Source organism: Protopterus annectens, chromosome 2.part1, assembly GCF_019279795.1.
Source record: "Protopterus annectens isolate FY-2018-M chromosome 2.part1, PAN1.0, whole genome shotgun sequence".
In the NCBI taxonomy this organism is placed as follows: domain Eukaryota; kingdom Metazoa; phylum Chordata; order Ceratodontiformes; family Protopteridae; genus Protopterus; species Protopterus annectens.
Window position 1 is genome coordinate 1,111,460,313 of NC_056729.1, and position 24,314 is coordinate 1,111,484,626.

At 40.0% G+C, this 24,314-nt stretch overlaps 1 protein-coding gene and 1 long non-coding RNA gene across 2 annotated transcripts in view; one reads left to right on the forward strand and one right to left on the reverse strand.

The window, feature by feature from the left end:
* RUNX2 (RUNX family transcription factor 2) overlaps positions 1-24,314 on the forward strand; it is a 433,997-nt gene that overhangs the window by 83,220 nt on the left and 326,463 nt on the right. The gene's annotated exons all lie outside the window — the stretch shown is intronic.
* Positions 1,546-24,314, reverse strand: part of LOC122794343 — a 57,642-nt gene continuing 34,873 nt past the window's right edge. Inside the window, exons 2-3 of the long non-coding RNA XR_006363633.1 lie at positions 1,852-1,955; positions 1,546-1,673 (exon numbers count right to left, since the gene is read on the reverse strand). This is a non-coding gene — a long non-coding RNA (uncharacterized LOC122794343). The remainder of the gene's footprint in view (positions 1,674-1,851; positions 1,956-24,314) is intronic.

Consider the following 24,314-nt stretch of genomic DNA (forward strand, 5'->3'; position numbering starts at 1 on the left):
ATACTTTGCCTAATCTACTGCTGAATATTATTGCAACCACAAATATTTACTTCTATATATTTTATGGCCAAGTCATTTATTTCAGCAAAACAAATTACACACATGCTGCATGCAACTTGCTTGTTATGGTTTGTGTCATGGATCGGGGCAGTACTGAGCCTCAAAAATATCAATTTACAAATTTTAAGTTAACAAACTAGCACAATAAAGGGACTGCCCTTCTCTGATGTAGCACATATCAGCAGATTCTTACATTTAAGAAAGCCGAGATTAATATTGCTTTTGTAAATTCTAATCTAATGCAGTCCACACAATACTGTACATCTCAACACAAACATGACACCACTTTAATTAAGTTACTCTTTAAAATGATGTCCTGGAAAACAAAATAAAAAATCTTACTAAATACATCTTTCTTAGCCTTAATACATCCATTCACCCCAGCCTAAAAAAATGTGATTTACCAATATGAATATCTACTTAAACAGTAGTAGTTATGACATGCTATGAATGGTTGTCTTACTTTCTTTTTAATCTTTCCTGCATTAAAGTAGCAATAACAGCTCTTTGTTTGAGAAAATTTATGGCTACATTTTATTTTCCCCATAAACCTCTGTGCTTCCTTCCATTCTTTTTGTATATGTACACACGTGATCTCAATTAGGGACCTCCATGAAGGCTGGCAGACAAACAGGCAGACACGACTGCTGAAATCTGAAAACAGTGGAATAATTTTTTTCCCCTTCATGTGTCCTTAAACAGCTTGTCAGGCTTAATATAATAAGGTAATGCCAAAACTAACTGGATCTCTTTCGGTGAGCCAACATATGCAATGGTGGCCACCCATACCTCTCATCTTTACAGATTTTCACAGAATGCCCAGATTTTTGCCTCATATTTTGGATCTGTTCCTCATAAAAATTGTGTTTTTTTGACAAATTACTGGGATGATCTAAGGATTAAAGTCACTAAATAAGGGCATACATTTGAGTTTCAGACTTCATATCCTTCAGAAAATGCATAGTAGCACAAATCCTGTTATTCTAGCAACCTTCTAAGTTTAGAGCAATATTAAAAAGGTGTCCCTATTTTTAGACCTCTGTGCATATTTCTTGCACTAAGAAGTTGAGAGGTATGTGGCCACCCCACGCAACCTTCAGCTACAAATCCTAGTACAAAGCAGCTATTCCTGACACTTGTCACACATTATTTACTTATCAGTACCAGGCTAGGTCTTTTAAATGCTGCTACAGTGGCACATAGAGATAAATGCCCCTTTGTGATACACATCTGAGATAAAACCAAAAAAGGCAAAAAAACAGTACAGTTATAATCTTGACTATTAAAACTACAGCTACATGAATGGCTTTCAAGTAAAAACTAATGCTGTCTAATCGGAAGGTAATTATTTGCCAGATAGCTACACATACGTTCATTTTAAATAACTTTTTTTGTTACAAGTAGTGCTAAATTCTTCCTACCATACTTCCACAAAGAGGCTCACTTAACAAGGCTATTGTGAAGTGCTACAAACATATTTTATTAAGCCATTCAGTCCAACATTTCAATGTTTTCATGAAAAGCACAAATAAAGTATTAGATTTAAACATTGTACCTTTGCTTTATTTCCCCAGTAGTAGTTACCACTAACTACCGCAGACAGCAGATTCCCACTTTGGGAAAAAAAAAAAGTGTATAATGAAAAATGTATTCTAATAAAATATTTTACAGGTTAATATATTTAAAGGCAACAAAAAAAACTGTGTGCACAGTCATTTTACAGTAAATACTATACATCTTAATGTCTATATTAAAAAGAAAAAAGAAAAAAAATGCTTGTGGTCTACTTACATCATAGTCTGCAGTTCAGATGCAAAGCTTATGGGCTTTCCAGCTCCTCTTGCACTGCTGGAAGCGGCACCACTAGATACAGGACTGGCTACATTGCTGCTCATCTACATACAAAAAAACAGTTCATTACTGCCCTGCCACTATGACAAAACACAGCTGAAGCAGTAGCAAGTCAAAAATACTAAAAAAATAAAATAAAAGTGGTTTTAGAAACGTGTCTATACCCCATTTTCTGTTAAACTATAAGCTCCACGCTGATCTTATCAATGTCATGCCCCTGTAAAATTAGGAGTAGAAGTGGAAATAAAATGAAAGAATGAAAGTTATATATTTACCTTAATGACAGAGTTGTAGGAGTGGGGCCATTGGTAGTACCTGTAAAATGAAAGGTACAGGCATCGAGACTGCTGGACACAGCAAACTTTCCCAAGCTGCTGCACCCCTTCCTGCTAGTTTATAAAGCACTTAAGTAGTGCTCATCTTCATAACTGAAATAGATGTGCAGAGGCTAAAGAGGACCCATAAATACACCAAAACACCAATGCAGAGGATAGTAGGACAGGTTGTTAATGAGAATAACCCCTCATTCCTACAGATCTAGTGTTATGTAAATACATAACCTTCATATTAACATGATCAGGGCCAGCCTCAGTAACCTCTAGGATAGCTTCCCAAGCTTTTCAAATAGAAAGAGCTAGGCTAGAATAGCCTGCAGCACAATGGCACCAAAGAAAGATCAGAACGGACACAAAAACCCAATTTATCTACCAATTAACAGCTGCATAGATATTTAGGAATGTTTCAGTCGAGGACAAGGCTGACAAGTAGACCAAAGTCTTGGAAGAATAAGCCTCAAGTAGACCAGACAACAGCTTGCCAAGGAAGGTGTAACATAAGAACACAAAACAATACCAAGCAAGTGACCACAGGGATCACAATATGCCTAGCCTTATAGACCATTAAGCACAAAGAGTTTTTCTCACCCTTTACAAACATTTAACAGAGCTCCCCTCTAAAATCTAACAGGTCAGTACATGATAATCCTGACACTAATGTGTCTACTCATCTAATCAATCAAGACTAGCCTTAAAAGGTGTCTATAGTACTTCGTTTGACTAGTAATGGTAATTTATTTCATAGGCTGGGAATAATGTCATCACCCTAACAGAGACTTGGCTAAAACCCCAAACCACTACTTAAGACAGACATTCTCCCCCCAGTTAAAATATACTCTGCATAGATTGCCAAAACAAAAAGGGGGTGTGTTGCCATTCTCTACTCCAACCACCTCAACACTACAAGTATCATGAAACCTATTCCATCCTTTTCTCCTGCTGAACTACTTACAGCTAACCTTAAAATAAATGACCACACCACCATCACAGTAGCAGCCATTTATATTCCTCCAGGAGACAACATTCCTCTGCTCAAAAATATTAATTCATACTTTTCTCAACACATCCCCCAATGAAACTATCCTCCTTGGGGATGTCAACATTAACTGGTTAAATCTCAGTAATCCATACTCTAATACTCATATTAAATTTATATGGCTTTACACAGCTAATCTCCCAACCTACCCATACAACAACTCTCACACATCTAGTACTCTTATTGACTGGGTACTTGTATCTAATCCTTCCAAATATCATAACACTGAAATCCTACCAAACACCCTGAGCGATCACTGCCCTATAAAAGTGCTTAGGTCACTCCCCACTTCTCAAAACCTCCTAAATGTATCACTTGTCGTAAACTCTCTAACTTCCATCCAGAAACCTTTAATGCCCTCCTCTCTAAAGTAAACTGGAAATTCCTTACCCAACTCCCACTAGAAGAAGCAGTCCTAGCTTTCAACTCCACCTTCCTTAGCATCTTAGACTCACTTAATTCGGACTTTGCGAGGGGGAGTAAGTCCACCATATCTCTGTGGCTTTCAAAAGCCACTCATACCCCTGTGATAACTAGAGACAAACTAAGTTCTCTGCAGACTTACAAAAATATAAAGAACTCAAAAAATCTGACAAAAAAACACAAACGAAGATAAAAAGGACTTCTATAACAAACCTCCCACAGCCCTAAAATCTAATCCTAAAAACTCCTGGAACTCTATTAACCAAATATTACATCCCAGTAATCTTAGCTCTCCCAATCCATGCCCAGACAAGACATCTGAAGAAACTGCCGCTATTTTCAATACCTATTTTATCGAGTCAATATCTATGCTACTGAACCCGAACCCAAACTCCTCTACTACTAACATCTCCAACGTTTCTGAATCTACTCCTAATACTATCTCTTCAAATACCTTCTCCTTCAAACCTGTACCTACCAGCTACATCAAAACTCTACTCTCTAAATTAAAACCATGCTCAGCATCAGCTGACAATATTCCTTCCACTTTTCTTCTACTAGCAGCTAACACTCTTGCTCTCTCTGTATCTATCCTAATTAAAATCGCTCTCTCTCTGAATCTAAAGTCCCTTCCATCTGGAAACAATGCTACACTCTACCTATACACAAAGGAGGTAACTCCTCTGATATCTCCAACATTAGACCTATCGCTATCCTCTCCCCTCTCTCTAAAGTACTAGAAAAATGCATTCATAAACAAGTTATGCAGTATCTAATACAGGAAAATCTGCTTACACCCACTCAACACGGCTTCAGACCCAAACATAGCACCATTACAGCTCTATTATCCTTCCTCAACACAGTCTCTATAGCCATGGACGACCATAAACTTATTTCTTGCCTATTCTTGGACCTCTCAAAAGCTTTCGACACTGTCTTACACTTTCTTCTGCTGCATAACCTCAACTTCTCCTCTGATACTTTGCATGGTTCTCCAGCTACCTCACTGATTGAGCTCTATCAGTGAGATGGCACTCTGCACTCTCTCCTCCTCTCCCTGTCAAAATGGGTGTACCTCAAGGGTCTATCCTAGGGCCTTTACTTTTTAATATCTTTACTAATCAGCTCTATACCTCCTGTCCTCAGTCATCTTTAGTGCAATACGCAGAGGACTCTACAGTCATCAACACAGCCAACTCTCCCTCTAAGCTCTTCTCAGCTACTCAGGCATCTTTTAACTTAGTTGAAACATGACTGTCCAACAACCAGCTCATCCTTAACCCTAAAAAAACAAAGCTGTTACTCTTCCTACCTAAAAAGTGCATAAATATTAAACCCTCCTTCTCCATACAGTCCCTTAATAACACTCCCATTCAGGTAGAATCCAGTACTAAGCTCTTAGTTGTAACCACTGACGATCAACTTAAATTTGACTTGCATGTTAATAACTATCAAAAAGACACATTCAAAACTAGGGCTCCTTTACCGTAACAAGAAATTCCTTACCTCTGAAGCCAAGATTACTCTCTCTCTTACCTACCTTCTACCCAGTCTAATGTACAATTCTCAAATTCTCACAAATCATAACTCAGCACTCCTAACCAAACTTGAATCTACCTACAACAAGGTAGCTAGATTTGCTGCCCAACAAACCTATAAATCCCATCAACGTCTCTCTCTCTAAAACACCTAAACTGGCTTGAATTACCCCACCAGCTTCTTCTCTCAGCTCCAGATCATCCATTCTATCCTATACCAGCCTTCTTACTGCCCAGCACTATCCCCTCTCATCTCCCATTATTCTCCCTCCAGACCTCTCCGAAGCTCTAACCAAGACCTACTACAAATCTACAAACCCAAGTCTAAATTTGGACTAAACATGTACAGCTATCACCCCACTATTGCCTGGAATAGGCTCCCACTAGAAATCAGGACCCTTTATCATAAACAATTTAAGACAGTCACCAAAGAGCACTTTAAAAGTCACTGGTCCTGCCGCTGCACTCTCCCTCCTTAACATCCCCTACTTCTCATACCTTAATCTGCTTTCTGCCCTTAACTCACTCTTCTCACTAGCTCTCTCTAATCGTCCATGACTACTCTTTCTACTGTCTTCTAAAAATCTATTAAGCAAATTGCCTCAGAGAAACATTCTATTGTAATTGTCTTGCCTTCATGCAACTACATCATGATAAAACTGGGTTTTTTTAACCACTTATCCCAAAAACCATACTCATCTTAATGACATATTTCTTTTTATACATATTGAAATAGTTACGCTATACTCCTGATTATTGACACTGTATAACACTGTCTTGCTATTTAATGCCTTGTAATAATCCTGTAACATTGCTGTTTAATGCTAATTTATAATTAAACTGTATAATATGTTGGAGCTTTTCTCCCCGGGCCTCCGCTGAAAAAGGGCTCTTCAGCTCAGTCGGACAATCCTGGTCAACAAATGTAAAATAAAATAAATAAATAAGTTGAGTTAGGAACTCACTACTCCACAGAGTCTTGCATATCTGTGGGTACAGATTTAAGTCAAGTATGGGCATTTGCAGAGACACTGATGTTGCAAATAAGTGAAGTTACAGAAACAAGTTACAGAAAAAAGTGCAAAGTATTTAACAACTTTGAAGGACAGTTAAGTACTTAGTAAGTACAGTTAAAGTAGACAGCAGCACACCCTCATGTTATTTGCTTAACATTTCCAAGGGGAAGAAATTAATCACTATTAGGGATAGTAATTCCCTTAAAGTTAATTGAACAGTAAGTTTTTACATCAATATGCATTTTCTGAATAGTAAGATGAATAAAGCTACTATAATATTCATTGATTTACAAGTAGATTAAACAATATAATAATAATAATAATATAGGGACGGAACAAAGATACAAGACAAACTCAAGGGACAGTTGACAGGCATAGACAACAGGCTGAAACAAAGCTGTTTTAACATCTGCTGCTGTTCTTTGGCAGCTACTATTGTCAGTTGCTAGTCTCTAGTGCGAGACCCAATCATAACACTTGCTACATACAGTGGATATAAAAAAAGTGTACACACCCCTGTTAAAATGCCAGGTTTTTGTGATATAAAAAAATGAGACCACAATAAATCATTTCAAAACTTTTCCCACCTTTAATGTGACCTATACAATTCAATTGAAAAACAAACAAATCTGTTAGGGGGAAAAACATAAAAAAAACGTACAATAAGCTGGTTGCACAAGTGTGCACTCCCTTAAACTAATACTTTGTTGAAGCACCTTTTGATATAATTACAGCATTCAGTTTTCTTGGGTAGGAGTCTTATCAGCATGGCACATCCTTACTTGGCAATATTTGCCCACTCTTCCTTGCAAAAGCACTCCAAATCTGTCACATTGCAAGCGCATCTCTTGTCCACAGCTCTCTTCAGGTCACCCCACAGATTTTCTATTGAATTTAGGCCTGGGCTCTGGCTGGGCCATTCTAAAACTTTAATTTTCTTCTGGTGAAGCCATTCTTTTGTTGATCTAGATGCATGTTTGAGGTCATTGTCATGTTGAAAGCTGAAATTCCTCTTAATCTTCAGCTTTGTAGCAGACTCCTGAAGGTTTTGAGCAAAACGTGATTGGTGTGTTTCACTGTGGGGATAGTGTCCTTTTGGTGACGTGAAGTGTTTTTGCATCAAACGTACCTTTTGGAATTGTGGCCAAAAACCTCAACCTTGGTCGCATCAGAACATAACACATTTTCCCACATGCTTTTGGGAGACTTGATGTATTGTTTGGAAATTTTAGCCGGGCCTGGATGTTTTTCTGTGTAAGAAAAGGCTTCCATCTTGCAACCCTACCCCAAAGCCCAGACATATGGAGAATATGGGAGATTGTTGTCACATGTAGTACACAACCAGTACTTGCCAGAAATTCCTGCAGCTCCTTCAGTGTTGCTGTAGGTCTCTTGGCAGTCTCCCTGATGGGTTTTCGTCTCATCTTTTCATCAATTTTGGAGGAATATCCAGTTCTTTGCAACATCACTACTGTCCCATATTTTCTCCACTTTTTGATGACTGTCTTCACGGTCTTCCATGGTGTATCCAATGCTGTGGAATTTTTTTGTACCCTTCTCCTGACTCATACCTTTCAACAATGAGATCCCTTTGATGCTTTGAAAGCTCTCTGTGAACCATGGCTTTTGCTGTAGCAGGCAAGTGAGTAAATGTCAGGAAAATCCTACTACGACAGCTGAATTTTATTTGGCGTTAATCAGAGTCTCTTTAATTGATGGCAGGTGTGGACTCAAAAGACTGAATGCTGTAATTAAAATCAAAAGGTGTTTCAACAAAGAATTAGTTTAAGGGTGTGCACACTTGTGCAACCAGCTTATTGTAAGTTTTTATTTTTTATGTTTTTTTCCCCCAACAGATTTGTTTGTTGTTTTTCAATGGAATTGTACAGGTTATAGGTCAAATTAAAGGTGGGAAAAGTTTTGAAATTATTTTTTGTGGTCTCATTTTTTCACACACAAAAACCTAGCATTTTAACTGGTGTGTGTACACTTTTTATATCCACTGTATCCCCCTAAGAGCTTTTACAAACAAGTTTTCTGCACTACAGAAATGCTTTTTAAGTTGATTTTTTTAACAGATTTTGGGGCATAATCATGCCACTCTATACACTAAAACAGTGTTATATCACAATATTCACAAAGCATACACTATAACCGATTTAATAAGATTTGTGCTTTCATTCAGATATATATACACACACATATATATATATATATATATATATATATATATATATACATATATATATATATATATATTATATATATATATGAGAAAGAGATACCAAGCATCACTCCATTATCCATTATTCCTAAAATCAATGCTACTTTATCATCCAGTAGCTTTTTTCTTTTGCAGAGCCAAGCTAGGTCTTTTAAATGATTTTATTGTAGCTTATATGCTTACATCTTTGTACATCCATTATTTCTCACACCCATAACTGCCTGTAAAAATGGAGACATCTTATTAACTGTAATAATTTTAATATCATCCTCAACTTTGTCTTTCAGGTGCAAAGATAAAAATTTAAATTTAAAGATAAAAAGTCTATATTCTATTAATTGTTTGCATAATGATCTGTCTTCCACAAATAAGACAGCCGGACACTCTCACTATATTTAAAAGTCAACATGTAAGTGGATGGGCAGGAATATTATTTTGACCCCGCTTTCACTGAAATGGCTTTGTGGCCTAATCACCGTTATGAACCCTCTCGCACCCATTTATTCCACAGTTAGTGGTTTGTAGGCAATTATTAGGCAAATTACCCCAGGGGTCCTTTTTAAGCTCAGTCTTGCTTCCCAATATGAGAATTAAACCCTGTACCTTGTGTCTGTAAGTTAAGCACCTTAATGATTATGCCAACCCCATCTTTACCACTGCATTCCCAAGGTGTATTGTAGTCCTCTTCAACATGCAAATTCCCCTTATTGCTATATTTATTTTTAATAGATGCTTCCACGCCACAACTTCACAATCCACTACCTGCATCCATACAAACATTATCAGACATTTATCCCCAGATAATATTAATTAGCAAATCCTTCCTTATTTCCTCTACCTCTCCACTCCAGACCATCTTCATTTCATGATATATATATTTTATGCCTTTTTCCATCCATCCATCCTCAACCCCTTTCCCCCATTTTGCACATGGTCACTTCAACAGTGACAATCATCTCGAGCCAAGGTTTATACCGCCAGGTGGCTAGCCCTACCACAGTAGTTAATCCGTACTACTCACGCGGACACACACTCGCACCTATGGATAATTTAAATTGTCCAATCCACCTACTTCCTGTCTTTGGAATGTGGGAGGAAACTGGAGCACCTGAAGGAAACCCACGTGACTGCAGAGCATACATGCAGACTCCACACAGAAGGCACCCCAGTAGAGAATCAAACTGGAGAGCCTCTTGCTGTGAGGCAACAACATTAGCCACTGCACCACTGTGGCTACCCCCCCCCCCCAATCACTTTTTTTTTTTAGAATTAGGGAACAAATCAAATAGGACTGTAAAAGACTAAATGGCCTAGTGAATGAGAGTCACTTTGCGACTTGGTACCACTCCGTACCCCTGAAATACTTTCAGATTTAACTTATTTATTTTTCAATTTTTAGCAGCCTTTGTGCATCTTCCCATGCCAGGTTAAGTCATTTCACATGTTTTGTCCTATTTTGAGACTCAAATCCATGACTGATTGTGAGGAAATAACTGTTATAAACCCTGAAACCAGTGGCAAAAAGAATGTCAGTAGCGTATCACTATCACAATTCAATGTTCATGTAAATTCTGATTGAAGATCTCTTAAGAAAAATAATAAATGGTAAATGGGTTCAACCCACTAAGCAGCTGAAAAGCTCCAATTACTAATGTGGTATGCTAACCATTTGAAGCAGAGAGAGGAGCTGAAAACTATGCCCAGAAAAGGATAACTTTGTAAAAAGTGCTTCATGTACCAACCACAAGTCCTTCATGAGTAGCAATGAACTGCTGGTTATCCCACCAACCTTATGATTTACTGTCAACAGTAACCATTTCAAAGAACATTTGCTGAAAGGAAAGCTGGACCGAATATAAAAACTGACTATTTCCTGCCATTTCATACATCTATGAAGATATGGAATATGTCTGAACTCAAAGAAATGGATAAGTTAGGAAAGACATTACAAAGTGCAAGAAGAATCCCAAAGAATAAAAGGTAGACAATCAAAGTTCATGTGTCAAAAGCAGCAGTCTTTTCTTTTAGGCACCAACACTGAATCATATAAGCAGGAAAAGCAAGTTAGTTACAGTCGGGGTGCTGCTACTGATGGTATGCACCATGAGAACACTAAGAGTCATTCCAGGGGGATCCAGTACCTAACAGCCTGGGAAGATATGATCGACAGACCACGATGGTTTGCTAGAGATGGTCTGCATCTGTCTCAATTGGGCTTCAGGCTTCTGGCAAAGGCTCTTGCCTCCCCATAGTGCCTTTTTTTAGGAAAAGTCATGAAAGTACTACCAACAGAAAAAATTTCAACAAAACACAAATTAAAGGTCATGCTCCTAAACGCTAGGAGTCTAAACATGAAAGTGCATTCATTGCAAGCATTCTTAACCCTGGAAGATACTGACAGTTGTGCAGTCACAGAAACCTGGTTTAAAGCTGCGGAGAGCACCCCAGCCTTACCTGGTTACTCATCCTATCATAACATTCAGACCCCAAACTGTGGGCAGCAAAGCCAAAGGAGGTGGAGTTTCGATATATGTTAAAGACACACACACCTCCAGACTGGTCAAACAGTATGACGCATAGGAGATACTCCAGGTGCAGTTAACCATTGACAAGACCCCTATTCAAATTATAGCTAGCTACAGGCCCTCAAATTTGACTCAAGATGCCCACTCCACCTATCTGGACCTCTTCAAATTTATCAAGATTCAACCCTTTACCCTGATCCCAGGTGACTTTAAATTACCCAACCATAGATTGGAAAAACTACTCATGCCAGGACACAAATGCCCAGAGATTTCTCAATTTTATCAGTGCAAATGCCTTGGAACAGCTAGTCGATACCTCCACAACAGGTGATATCATCTTGGACTTGGTATTAACAAACATGAGTAACCACTGCAGCACCCCTACAGTATCATCCTCCCTGGTAAGATCTGACTATAAAGCAGTCACTTTTGAAGTCACCATCTCCCCTGACCCCCCTCTTGCTAGGGTTAAACAAAAAAACTTCTCCAAAGCTGATTACAACTTCCCGAGGGATGGTATAAACAGCTTCACAAACCCCTCCCCCACTGTAGGAACTGGCACCAATGTCCAAATCTACACCAAAGTACATTACAAGCATCTATATAGATGCATTGAATCAGGAATACCTGAAAGGACAAAATCCTCCACAAGGAAGAGTAAACTTGTATGGTAGACATCTGCAATAAACAAACTATATAACAAAAGGAAAAAAAGACTGTCCAGGACCAAAATGGAGCAGGTGCCCAATTGGAAGCAATCTCTCCTTACCCTGAACAAGCAAATAAGAGCACTAGTGAAATCCTCTAAAGCCAACTTTGTCTCTAGTAGATGAAGCCAGTTTGGACTCAGTCATAAGGCCTTCTTCACATATGTCTGAAATCTCAAAGGAAGCACCCAGATCTGTTCAGAACTGGGGGTCAAGGACACCACATGCACAAATGCTGTAGATATAGCCAATCTACTGGTGGACAGATTCAGAGAAAACTTCTTGCCTCTGACCACCCCATCAGAAAATCAGGACATCCCCAGTACCTGCCCCCACCCCTTATCTCTAGGGAAGAGGTCATCACTGCCCTCTCAAACGCAAAAAATACAGCCTCCATGGGACCCAACAGCATCCCTGGCTGCATCCTACATGAACTCAGGCATGAACTTGAAACACCATTAGGCACCCTATTCAACCAAAGCCTGAGTACCGGCTTTGTCCCAGCCGAGTGGAGGACAAATGTTATGTACCATAATATGAAAAGCACAGAACAGTCAAGTCCAAGAAAGCGATAACAATTCAGGCATCTGTCCTGTCCTGTAGAAAACTGAAAATATTGGTCTCCTTCACACAGAATGAACCTTGTGTTATAAATTACCTGCATATTCCTATCATAATTATGATACTTAGATTTTTTTTTACCTGCAGTGGCACTGAAGAAACTCTGCATAATTCTTAAACAGCCACCTAACATGCACAATTACGTAATGCTAGGATACATGATAAGTCAAAGAGCACTTACAAACTGAATGATTAACTACAACTGTTTCTGCTACCCCAGTGAGTGCTGGAATGTGGTATTGGCAGGATAAATGAAATATAATTTTATAAATGGTTATGTATCAAGCAAATTCTGCCAAATTGTTTTGTGTTGCTTTATTTTCATACCCAAAACCCGAAAGACAGAAAGGATCCAAAGCCAAAACGCCTGTCTCCTGATATGCGGATAGCTCTCCCTATTACATTTTTCGTCTGTTTTATTTGTTAAGTTTTGGAAAAAAATTAAAACATGGAGTTATTCAATTTTTTCTTACTTCTTTTTAACCAACTTTAAAATACAGGTAAAGTACTTAAACAGTTTAAAGGAATAAAATAATGACATATTCCATAGACTGTGTTGATATTTAGCTAAAACTGGCACTAGTCATTATACAGGGACATTAAATAAAATACTATAGAAAAAAACGTATTTAACACTTTTAAAGGCATATACATACCCTATTCCCTGCCTGTACTCCTCAGATCCCCTAATCCATAATTAAATCTGACCACAAGCCAGTCATCTTCTCAGTCAAGTCCAGCGGTGTCAACCCCACCATCAAATGAGACCATCCTTAGGGACTTCAGCAGGGTAAAACTAATTCAGCTTCTATAAGCCCTATGCATGATTCCCAACAATCCGCTGCATTTCTGTTTTTATAAAACACTGTTAGTAATAGTCTAACATTTTTCTTTCCCTTCTATATGGTACTTCAGCAAATATTTTAAACCTGAACGTATATTTCAAGTGAGGTACTGAGCTAACAGAAGACTTATCTTCTTGATCCTTCATTAATCATTTCACATGGGCACATCTTTGATTGTCCATCTCCCTACCCCAGATCTAGAATGTTTCCATGAATGAAGAGGCTCCTCTGAGCAAACTAAATCGCTTGCATGAAATACCACTGCCTGTGAGAAGAGTGACAGCACATCCAGGCTGCATAAAAAGAAAGTAAATCACTATTCTAAAACCACAGCTAGAAGATCAAAATGCAAAACATATTGCTACCACAAAGTCCACAGTACAAGTGGAACATGCACTGGTAGATATGGGGGAGGAGGCTGCAGGGATGTGAATTACTCCAGTGGTACAGAGACACGTAGCACTCAAGAAAGTCCAAGCCTGCAGCCTACAGTACAGATGTTCTCCCATAACATACACAAATAATATTCATCAAGTGAGTTGCACCCCCCCTTTGTAAATTTCTAGATCTGCCACTGAACACAGCATTTATATTAGCAAAAACTGCTCTCTGCTACCTTTTTAGTACCACACACACAAAATACTTCTCTCAAGTCAACGTAATTTATACATTTCTTTGTCATGTGTCATGCTAGTACACTGCATACACGTCAAATGTCAAACCTAAAACAACCAGATGCAGAGCACCTTATCATAGCTATTCACTGATGTAAACATAATGGCATTACAAGCTATATGATCTTCACAACCAAAACTGAAGCATTTCTACATTCAAACTACAACAGTACAGCATAACCTAAAGGCCTCAATAAAAATTAAAAAAGGGAAATGGGGGAAGGGACTCCCCCTAAACAGACAGGAAAATGTCAAGCATCTAATGTTATGAGTACCTTATGCTAAATGCACCACTCTGTGCCCATATTCCCGACTCTCTGTTAACCTTAAGGTGACGGACTCAAGTGTCAATCATCTTTTGTACCTCAGAACGTTATGCTTATAGAGTGCTTACACAGCTCCCTTTCATAATATCCATGCCCTATTTCTCAATAAAATCCTTTAAAAATACTTTCCCCTAAACCATCATAAGCTAAACATATCATTTGGTGACATCACTGTAGTTTAACACAGCAATGTGCCCACACATTTGACAGGATCCACCACCACATATGTATGGGATACAGTCAAAGTCCATGAACGGATCTCACATCAACACTACACCAACATCAGGAGGACACTAAAATGTAGAGTTTTTTAAGTTCTGTTACAGCACTTATCCAGGAGCTGCCCTAAAAGTTGTAAGAAAAAGCAGGAATCTGATTTCAAGTTTTACCTGAGTTTGGGGCCGTTACAGAATCCAACATCTTACAAACACTCTTCGAAGCATTTTGATGGTACAAGCACTCGTGCTACAGAAGTTTGAGATTAAAACAGCGTAACTGAAAACACTGCCTATAAAATAAAACTAGCCTCCTAGTAACTATCTTAAAAAGTATACACAGTGAAGTAAACAAACTACAAATTGTCCACTTTTATTAAGCATCTGTTGGGTTGTTTGTTTCTGATAACTTGTTGCAGTTAAACTCTTTTCTAGAGGCTCCTTTAGCTGTTTAAAACTTTCATTTAAAGGCTCACTGCTGCTTTTCAGCTGTGAGAAACATTTCTGCAGTTTGTTTCTAAGTAGTGGGGATATTTGTAGCATTCCCATATTCAGGCTTGTATTTGGGCCTAGTGTTTGTGGAGGCTGTGTGTCTGAGCACATATTCAGGGACATCTTGGTTTAGCCAAAGCCATCAGGCATTTCAGTGAGAGAGAATTGTTTGAGGTCATTGGCTGACTGAGGTCACCTGGACTACAGCTTAGACTAAGCACCTCATTGGTTCTTTTGAGATTTCCTTCTTAAAAGCTGTCTCAGGTTTCAACTTTCTGTTACCTAAGAAGCTCAGTTTTGAATGTTCTGCCATTTTACACTGAGCTAATCGAAGGAAGGACACTCAGCAAACTCGAAGCTATAATATATAACATTAAGTATCCTGTTTTTTGTTTATTTTGTTCTTTATTTCTTTGTTATTTATAGCACTTTGTGTACTGTGTATTTTTCTAGCTAGTTTCACTGTGTGTGAGGTATTAACTGGAAATTGTCCACTTTTATTAAGCATCTGTTGGGTTGTTTGTTTCTGATAACTTGTTGCAGTTAAACTCTTTTTTCTAGAGGCTCCTTTAGCTGTTTAAAACTTTCATTTAAAGGCTCACTGCTGCTTTTCAGCTGTGAGAAACATTTCTGCAGTTTGTTTCCCACCCTCCCTCACTGTTGGTATAGTGTTTTTATAGTTGGTGGCTTTGCAGTTGCCCGCCCATAGTGTAAATTTGATCTGGGACCCTCCTCCCAGTTTAGTGTCATTACCTCATTCTACCCAATACAGGGAGAACACTTGAGAAGGCCAGTCAGCTTAGTTTCTGCTACTCCTTTCTCTCTTTCCACTAAAAAAAAAAAAAAAAAAAACTTTTTCTAAGCTTGTTTCCTGCCTTTCCTGTGGGTAGTCTAGCCTGGATATAGATTTGCTGTGTCCAGGACTATTTGTAGACTTCTAGGGCCCAAGCCTTTCTGTGTTGAAAGGAAGCCTTCTAGCTTAATTTTGTTTCTTGGAACTAGACAGTTTTTTGTTTCAGCACTTGTTCAGAACTTATTGTAAGCACTAAATAAGCTACAAATGACTACAGCACTCAACTTTCCTCACTGTCTAGAGGAAAACAGTTTCTAGTACTTAAATAAGCACCTATCCAGGCATGTCTAAGGGTCAGCTCCCGGTGTTTTCTCCTGTCTACCTGATGAATCTGGGCATCTTGGGGCAATGCAATAATTGCCTCATGTACACAGACAACCCTCTCCTCCTACTACCCAACACTACAACCTGTGAGAGATGCACTTATATAGTCAAACTGGAAGCAAAGCTCTCTTCACCCAAGACTGGACTAGACAGTCAAGAGGAGAAGGTAAACACTTGCACCACACCACACTCAGCACATAGTCCCTCAAAACCTACACCACCAAAACACACACAGAGACACAAAACACACACCTACATTCGTGGAGGCTCTCAGTAAAAATCTTCCCAAGCAACAAAGACCTCCAAAGCAGAAACACAAGCAGCCTCCACCCCCCAACACAACACAAATGACACATAGCCCACAAACTCAGTGTGCCACTCAACCACAGCCCATAAGGCATAACAACGTACCCAACACTCTAATCATAGGTGACTCTATAGTCAGGCACACTGATGTTTCACTCACCAGGCTAAACAAGGAGAAAGTTACTGTCAGCGGCCTGTCGGGTGCCAGGGTCCGCCACATAACACATGCACTCAGGTCACTCCACAACAAGTACAAATATGACTCTGTCATTGTCCATGTTGGTGTGAATGACCTGAGACGTACCTCCTTGGACTACATGAAAAGGGACATGGAGAAGCTGTCCGATCTTGTAGCCCAGGCAGGTATGATCCTAGCCCTGAGTAGCATCCTGCCATCACCCAGAATGATACCACAGTACAAGGACAAAATGATTGACTTCAACAATTGGCTAAGCTTCTGGTGTCATTCTAAGGGGATCCAGTATCTGTCTGCCTGGGATGACATGATCGACAAGCCACGATGCTTTGCCAGAGATGGCCTGCACCTGTCGCCCCTGGGATTCCGGATACTGGCTAAGACTCTAGCCACCCTTATAGTGCCTTTTTTAGGCAAGGTTCAAATGACAAATTCACCACCCTAACAGGTACAGGCAAGAAGAATCTGAGGGTATTGCTACTCAATGCTAGAAGTCTAAACCTCAAAATGCACTCTCTCGAGGCACTCCTTAAAATGGAGAACATCGACATCTGTGCTGTGACAGATACCTGGTTCAAGGCTCCAGAGAGTACCCCTGCATTACCAGGCTATAATTCATACCACACCTTTCGGCCACCTAACCTGGACTGAAACACAAAAGGTGGAGGCGTGTCCATATTCATTAAGGATATCCACACCTCCAGGCTAGTTGCTCAGCATAATGCATCCGACATTATCCAAGTGCAACTAACTCTGGGCGAGACTGCAATCCAAATTGTAGCTTACTACAGATCCCCCACCATGCCCCAGGATTCCCACTCCTCATTTCTTAATACACTGGAAAATATTAGGGTACAACCTAACACCCTAATAATGGGCGATTTCAACTACCCTACCATTAACTGGGAAAATTACTCATGTACCAACTCTTGTGCTCAATGTTTTCTGGAATTCATAAATTCCATTGCCATGGATCAACTTATCCACACCCCCACCAGGGGCAGTAATATCCTAGACCTGGTTATTACCAACATAGGCAACCGGTGCTCCACACCAGAGGTCAGTTCCTCGTTGGTCAGATCCGACCATAAGCTAATCACCCTAGACATCCACATCCCTCCCCCATTAGGGAAACCACAGTAAAAAATTTCCCCAAAGCCAACTTCACGCTTCTTAAGACAGAAGTGGCAAATTTCACGACACCCATGCTGACGGACAATAGAGGTATGACTGCTGAATCCTACACAAATGCACTTTATAAGCACTTACATGAGTGCATGGATCGTGCAATCCCTAACAGAACCAAGATGCTATCCTCCAAAAAAGGAAGCCAATCTGGTGGTCTCCTGCCATAAACAAACTCTACAACAGAAGAAAGAAACTGTTGCAAAAAAAGAGTAAAATCCCATGATTGGAGAAGCTCACTGGTCAGCTTCAGTAAGAAGCTGAGATCCCTCATAAAATCATCCAAAGCTAGTTATGAAGACAAAATTGCCACTGACTCTAAAGACAACCACAAAGCATTATATAGCTATGTCAAGAATCTCAATGGCAACACTCAGATCTGCTCCGAGTTGCAGCACAATGGCACTAAATATACAGAACCAACGGATATTGCCAACATCCTGGCAGATACTTTACCCCTCTGTCATCCCCTAAAGGGCCCATCTCTATACCAGAAGAATGCAAAGTTCCTGTAATCACGGCTGCACAGGTAAAAAAACACACTATCCAAAGCCAAGAACACAGCATCCATGGGACCTGACGACATCCCAGGCTGTGTTCTACATGAACTACAGAACGAACTGGCACCCCACCTAAGTACCATGTTCAATCATAGCCTCACCTCAGGCTATGTGCCCACTGAATGGCGCACAGCGACAGTTATCCCACTCCACAAAGGGGAAGCCACCACAGACCCCGGAAACTACCGCCCAATTAGCCTAACGAGCCTGGTCTGCAAGGCTATGGAGCGTATCATCATGGAACTTATAAACAATAACATTGGTAATCTCCAAACTCAGGACCCACCCAGTTCGGGTTTGTAAAAGGCAGATCATGTCTCCTAAACCTGATAGACTTCTTTGAAGCAGTCACCAAAGCCATAGATGAGGGTAAGGTGGTTCACACAGCCTATCTAGATCTCGCCAAGGCTTTTGACACCATCCCCCACTCTGGAATTAGAGATAAACTCACTAAACTAGGTATAAATTCCTATGTCACAAGATGGGTTGCCAACTGGCTCACTGACAAAACCCACACTGTGAAAGTAGCAGACTCCAAATCCAGCTTCAGACCAGTGACAAGTGGAGTACCACAGGGTTCAGTCCTGGGTCCTCTCCTGTTTGGTATCTACTTCTCTGAAGTACAGGCCAACACAGAAGGTCTTTGGCTAATGAAGTTCGCAGATGACTGCAAACTAGGAGCCATAATCAAAACTCCAAAAGATGTGGACATCCTACAAAAGGGCCTTGCTGAGACAGATGCCTGGTGTCAAAGCCATGGCCTCAAGCTCAATGCCAACAAGTGCATTGTCATTCCTTTTGGTAAAAACTCAGTACCCATGAACTACCACATAGGTGGTAGTCTACTTAACACCAAAAGTGTGATAAGAGACCTTGGGACACAGGTGGACAGTAGTCTCTCCTTTGATAATCACATCGCCACAGTAGTCAGGAAATCCTTCTATGTGGCACACCTCATCACAAAAGGTTTCTCATCCAGGAAAAAAGAGGTCATTGTTCCCCTCTACTCGTCACTCATTAGACCCATTATAGAGTACAATGCCCCTTTTGGTATGTACCTCACAAGACATCTACAACAACTGGAAAGGCCACAGAAATACCTCACAAAGAGGATTACCGGCCTCAAAGAGATTCCCTATGCAGATCGTCTCAAAAAACTGCAGCTTTACTCCGTTGCATATCGCCTACTCAGAGGCGATCTCTGCCTAACACACAAAGCTATGTCAAACCCAGAGCTTTTAGACATGCTCCACTTAAAGAAATCCCAATCCCTACGAGCTACATGCTCTAGGGACCTAAACCTCGTCACCACAATAAACAGAACATGCTGGAGGGATAGATTCCTGTCCCAGAGACTTCCCATACTCTGGAACAAACTACCTATCTATATCAAACAAAGCTCCTCATTAGCACTGTTCAAGAAAAATCTTGATGATTGGATGGGAGATAGGAAATTCACCCCGGGGATCACTTCTGTGGCTCTGCTCAACAGTGGCACAGGAAGATAATTTTCTTGGGTGGCGAATGCCAGGGTACCTTTGGCTAGGCTTATATAGGCCCTAGGGCCAATAGCCTAGTACCTACCTATGAACCTAATTAACATTTTAAAAATATACACAGTGAAATAAATGAGACAACAGTAGCTACTATTAAAAACATACAGTGGGGTATTACTTCTGATCATCCAAAGTATAGCAGAATCTCATTTTTATACAGCCCAAACATATTTTACTTTTAAAAAAGTTCAGCAGCAGAAGAGGAATAGAGAAACAGAAAACACTAGCCAAAAAGCTTGATCGTTTTTTTTTCTAGAGTAGTTAAAATTTTATGGAGGAGATATTGTCCTCTTATGAACCTTAAGGTGTAGCAACCAATTAACATACACCTTAAAAGTGGAATACATGTCAGAGAAGGTTCTCAAGGAAGACAAGCTAAATGGCAGGGCAATGTAATAGAATACCCCAAAGTCAGATGATAAACAATTCAAACAGGCAGTCAAACAATGTGGAACTTTTGGTGGAAGAGGGGAAAGTTTTGGAGTGCTGTCAGCAAAGGGAAAATCTTTTCTGACAGTAAACTTCCACTCTTCTTGAAGTATCTGAACAATCTCTAGATAAAAAAATGCCATAATCAAAACTGGAAGCATCCATCCAAGCAATAAAATGAACACTGCAGAGCAAGCTAAAGCACCTGGCCCTACAAGTAAAACAGGATCAAGGCTATCTTTCAGACTAGAGAACCACAGAAGTGTTGGCCAAGTGAAGGTATTAGAATTACATGCAAAATTTCTTTTTTTTTTCTTTACGAGAGGCAAAAATAGAAAGAATGCACATTATAGACAACTTCCTCTCTTTCCTGCAAGGGTATCTTTTTCTCTCATCCATAAAGTAAGGAACTGGCATTGTATTAGGAATCCAAGATCCACCTAGACACAAGACAATCCCTCAAGATGGAGCTGCATTTCATGAGTCAGAAAGCACAAACAACTAAGCTTAACCACTACAGTACTGCATTCTTAGACAAAATTAAGGTCTGTCAACTAGACACTGATGAACAAGAATCCCAGAAGCTCGTGACTATTTTGCAGAGTTGGCAAGAAAGGGCCCTTACTTGCACATAGAGTACAGCTGTGGAGTTGCCCAAAACCACCTGCATAGCTAGGATAATGCCCAAAACCAGCTGCAAAACCCTCAGAGACAAATTGCTGAAAGCTTTGATGGCCAAGGACATAATTAGTATGACATTCAGGTCAATGTGCAGTAACATTTGAGAGGCAGACAAGAGATCCTGCACTGACTATTACTGCAGATGAGCCCAAAAAGCCACACATAAAGACATAAAACAAAACACAAGTAAAATAAAATAACTGCCCAAGTTCTTCTAGGGTGCTGAAACACAGAAACACAGTTCCTGGTGTTGTACAGGGATCAAAAGAAATTTCATGTCAAAGGGGATCCACTGTTGATCTCACAAAATACTGTCAGGTAATGACGAAAACATCCTCACATTACCATCCAATACAATACAGGTGTGCAAAAGGTCAAGTGTAGGATTATAAATATATATATATATATATATATATATATATATATACATACTTGACTGAAGAGTGCATTCATCAAGTGTGGTTACTGTTCTTGGTTCACTGTCCTTGTTCTGAGGTGCAGCATTCTTCAGGTTAATTATAGTAAATCTATTAGGAGGCAGGGACAGAGCAAAGTCCTTGCATGACAGTTATGGATTGCCCACCCCCCCCCCCCAAAAAAAAACACTTTCCTTTATTTATCAGAGTTGTCAATGGAATCACCTTAGTTTAGCCGTCCTGGGGTCCATGCCATCATTATACTGGCCAGCATGTGATGGGGGGGGTGCAGAACACTACCATATGAACCCTTTTCTGGGTATGATTTTCAAAACAACTTTTTGCTTTTAGAGCACAAAGTCAGTCCAAAAGAATTCAGAAAAGGGCATATAATCCTCCAGTGTTTCAAAAGGTTAATCTTGTTCCAGTGTTTCAAAAGGTTAATCTTGTGACTCAGCATCTTACCTATCATAGTGCTGCTACCCAGACTGGTAAGGCAAGCTAAGCAAAACAATTCTTCTATACCTGATATGATAGATTTAAAAACTATATAAACTCATAAATTCTTGATATCATAAGTATAGTTTACTAAACAAAGTTTAACACATTATACAAGCCCAGGAAATTAGTCAGATGACTTACCAGATATAAAGTTAATGAACCAATGTACAGCTGTATATAGCACCCATTACTAGTTAATAGAACACTCGCGGTGGTGGTGCTGCAGTAGCATTGTCGCCTCACAGTTAGACGTTGCCAGTTCGATTCTCAGTTAGAGTGTCTTCTGTGTGGCGACATGCATGAATGGACATTCCTTCGTTGAAGGTTGTGTGTTAGGCCCGGCAAACCAGTACGTAAAAATCTACTGCCAATCATTAGCGGACCGGAGTTCCGCTGTGGCGACCCCTAACCGGGAAAAGCCGAAAGAAACAAACAAACAAACTAGTTAATACAACATCTTTTTTTTTTTTTTTTAATAATAATAAAAGGGAGATGTAATAAATACGATATGTGATGTCAAGTATTTAGCATGAGAGTCATGCAGCAAAGGCGGTTCTGGGTAAGTAAATCCTTCATAGTGAAGCAGCACTGCGTACACGTGCCTCAACCCTCCTTATCTCATCCTGGCACATTAATGAAAGCAGCCTCATAGCACAGAGGAATAAAGTTCCCAACTGCATTTTATTGCATCATTTTATTTAACTGCATGAGTGGGCTGGTCTAAAGACCCTTTTTGGCCACAACAATGGCTCAAAGCTGCAAATAAAGCATTACATCAGATATAATTGCCTTGGTTTGCTCTCTAAGGTTATCGGTAATACTATATTGAAAGTATTGCAACAGCTCTAACATGAAGATAAGGATTTTAACAATCAGTAGAATATTTGCAAAGTTGCTGATCTAAATGTTAAACATCCCTTCCCCAATTCATCTTTTAACAGTAAAATATTTTAAAAAGTTAGTAACTCAAGTAAATTCTTACCTAATAGTGTTTATAATTTTATAGTCTAACAGCAGCAGCCTAGACTTCCTGGGGCTGACTGCAGTTGCTGGAAGAGTTTAAGAGGGGGAGGAGTGAGCAGCAAATGCTGTCTCCCCCAAAATGACGGAGGGAGGCAGACACTCAGTGATGGTGAGTACCAGATCATGGAGCAGTACAGGCAGAGATGTGCACACCCCATAAAGCTGCATGTTTGCACTTTAGTCACAATCTGACCCACAACTGGAATTCACTCATGTGGTAATGTGGGAATCAGCACCGGTCAAATGCAAATATTTGGCCAATAAAACAAAAGCCCAGTTTCTGAGGTAAAGACTAGGATCTCTGCTTAGCAATCCAAAAGAATTCGAGAAAGACTATCCAAACAAATTATTGGGTATGTTTCAGTCTAAGCTGTGGATTGTCCCATATTCTTAACAGTATGTCATGCCTTTACTGCCATCGTCACAACCCACATAATAGATTCATAGGTAGGTGCTAGGCTATCAGCCCTAGAGCCTATACAAGCCTAGCCAAAAAGGTACCCTGGCTTTCAGCACCCAAGAAAATTATTTTTCTGTGCCCCTGTCGAGCAGAGCCACAGAGGTGATCCCCGGGGTGAATTTCCTATTTCCCATCCAATCATCAATATTTTTCTTGAAGAGTGCTAATGAGGAGCTTTGTTTTATATAGATAGGTAGTTTGTTCCAGAGTATGGGAAGTCTCTGGGACAGGAATCTATCCCTCAAGCATGTTCTGTTTATTGTGGTGACAAGGTTTAGGTCCCTAGAGCGTGTAGCTCGGAGGGATTGGAATTTCTTTAAGTGGAGCATGTCCAACAGCTCTGGGCTTGACATAACTTTATATGTTAGGCAGAGATCGCCTCTGAGTAAGCGATATGCGACAGAGTAAAGCTGGGGTTTTTTGAGATGGTCCGCGTACGGCAGCTGTTTGAGGTCGGTAATCCTCTTTGTGAGGTATTTCTGCAGCCTTTCCAGTTGTTGTAGAGGTCTTGTGAGGTACATACCAAACGGGCGTTGTCCTCTATAATAGGTCTAATGAGTGACGAGTAGAGGGGAACAATGACCTCTTTTTTCCTGGATGAGAAAATTTTGTGATGAGGTGTGCCACGTAGAAGGATGTCCTGACTACTGTGGCGATGTGATTATCAAAGGAGAGACTACTGTCCACCTGTGTCCCAAGGTCTGTTATCACACTTTTGGTGTTAAGTAGACTACCACCTATGTGGTAGTTCATGGGTACAGAGTTTTTACCAAAGGGGATGACAGTGCATTTTGGCACTGAGCTTGAGGCCATGGCTTTGCCACCAGGCATCTGTCTCAGTGAGGCCCTTTTGTAGGATGTCCACATCGTCTGGAGTTTCAGTTATGGTTCCCAGTTTGCAGTCATCTGCGAACTTCGTTAGCCAAAGACCTTCTG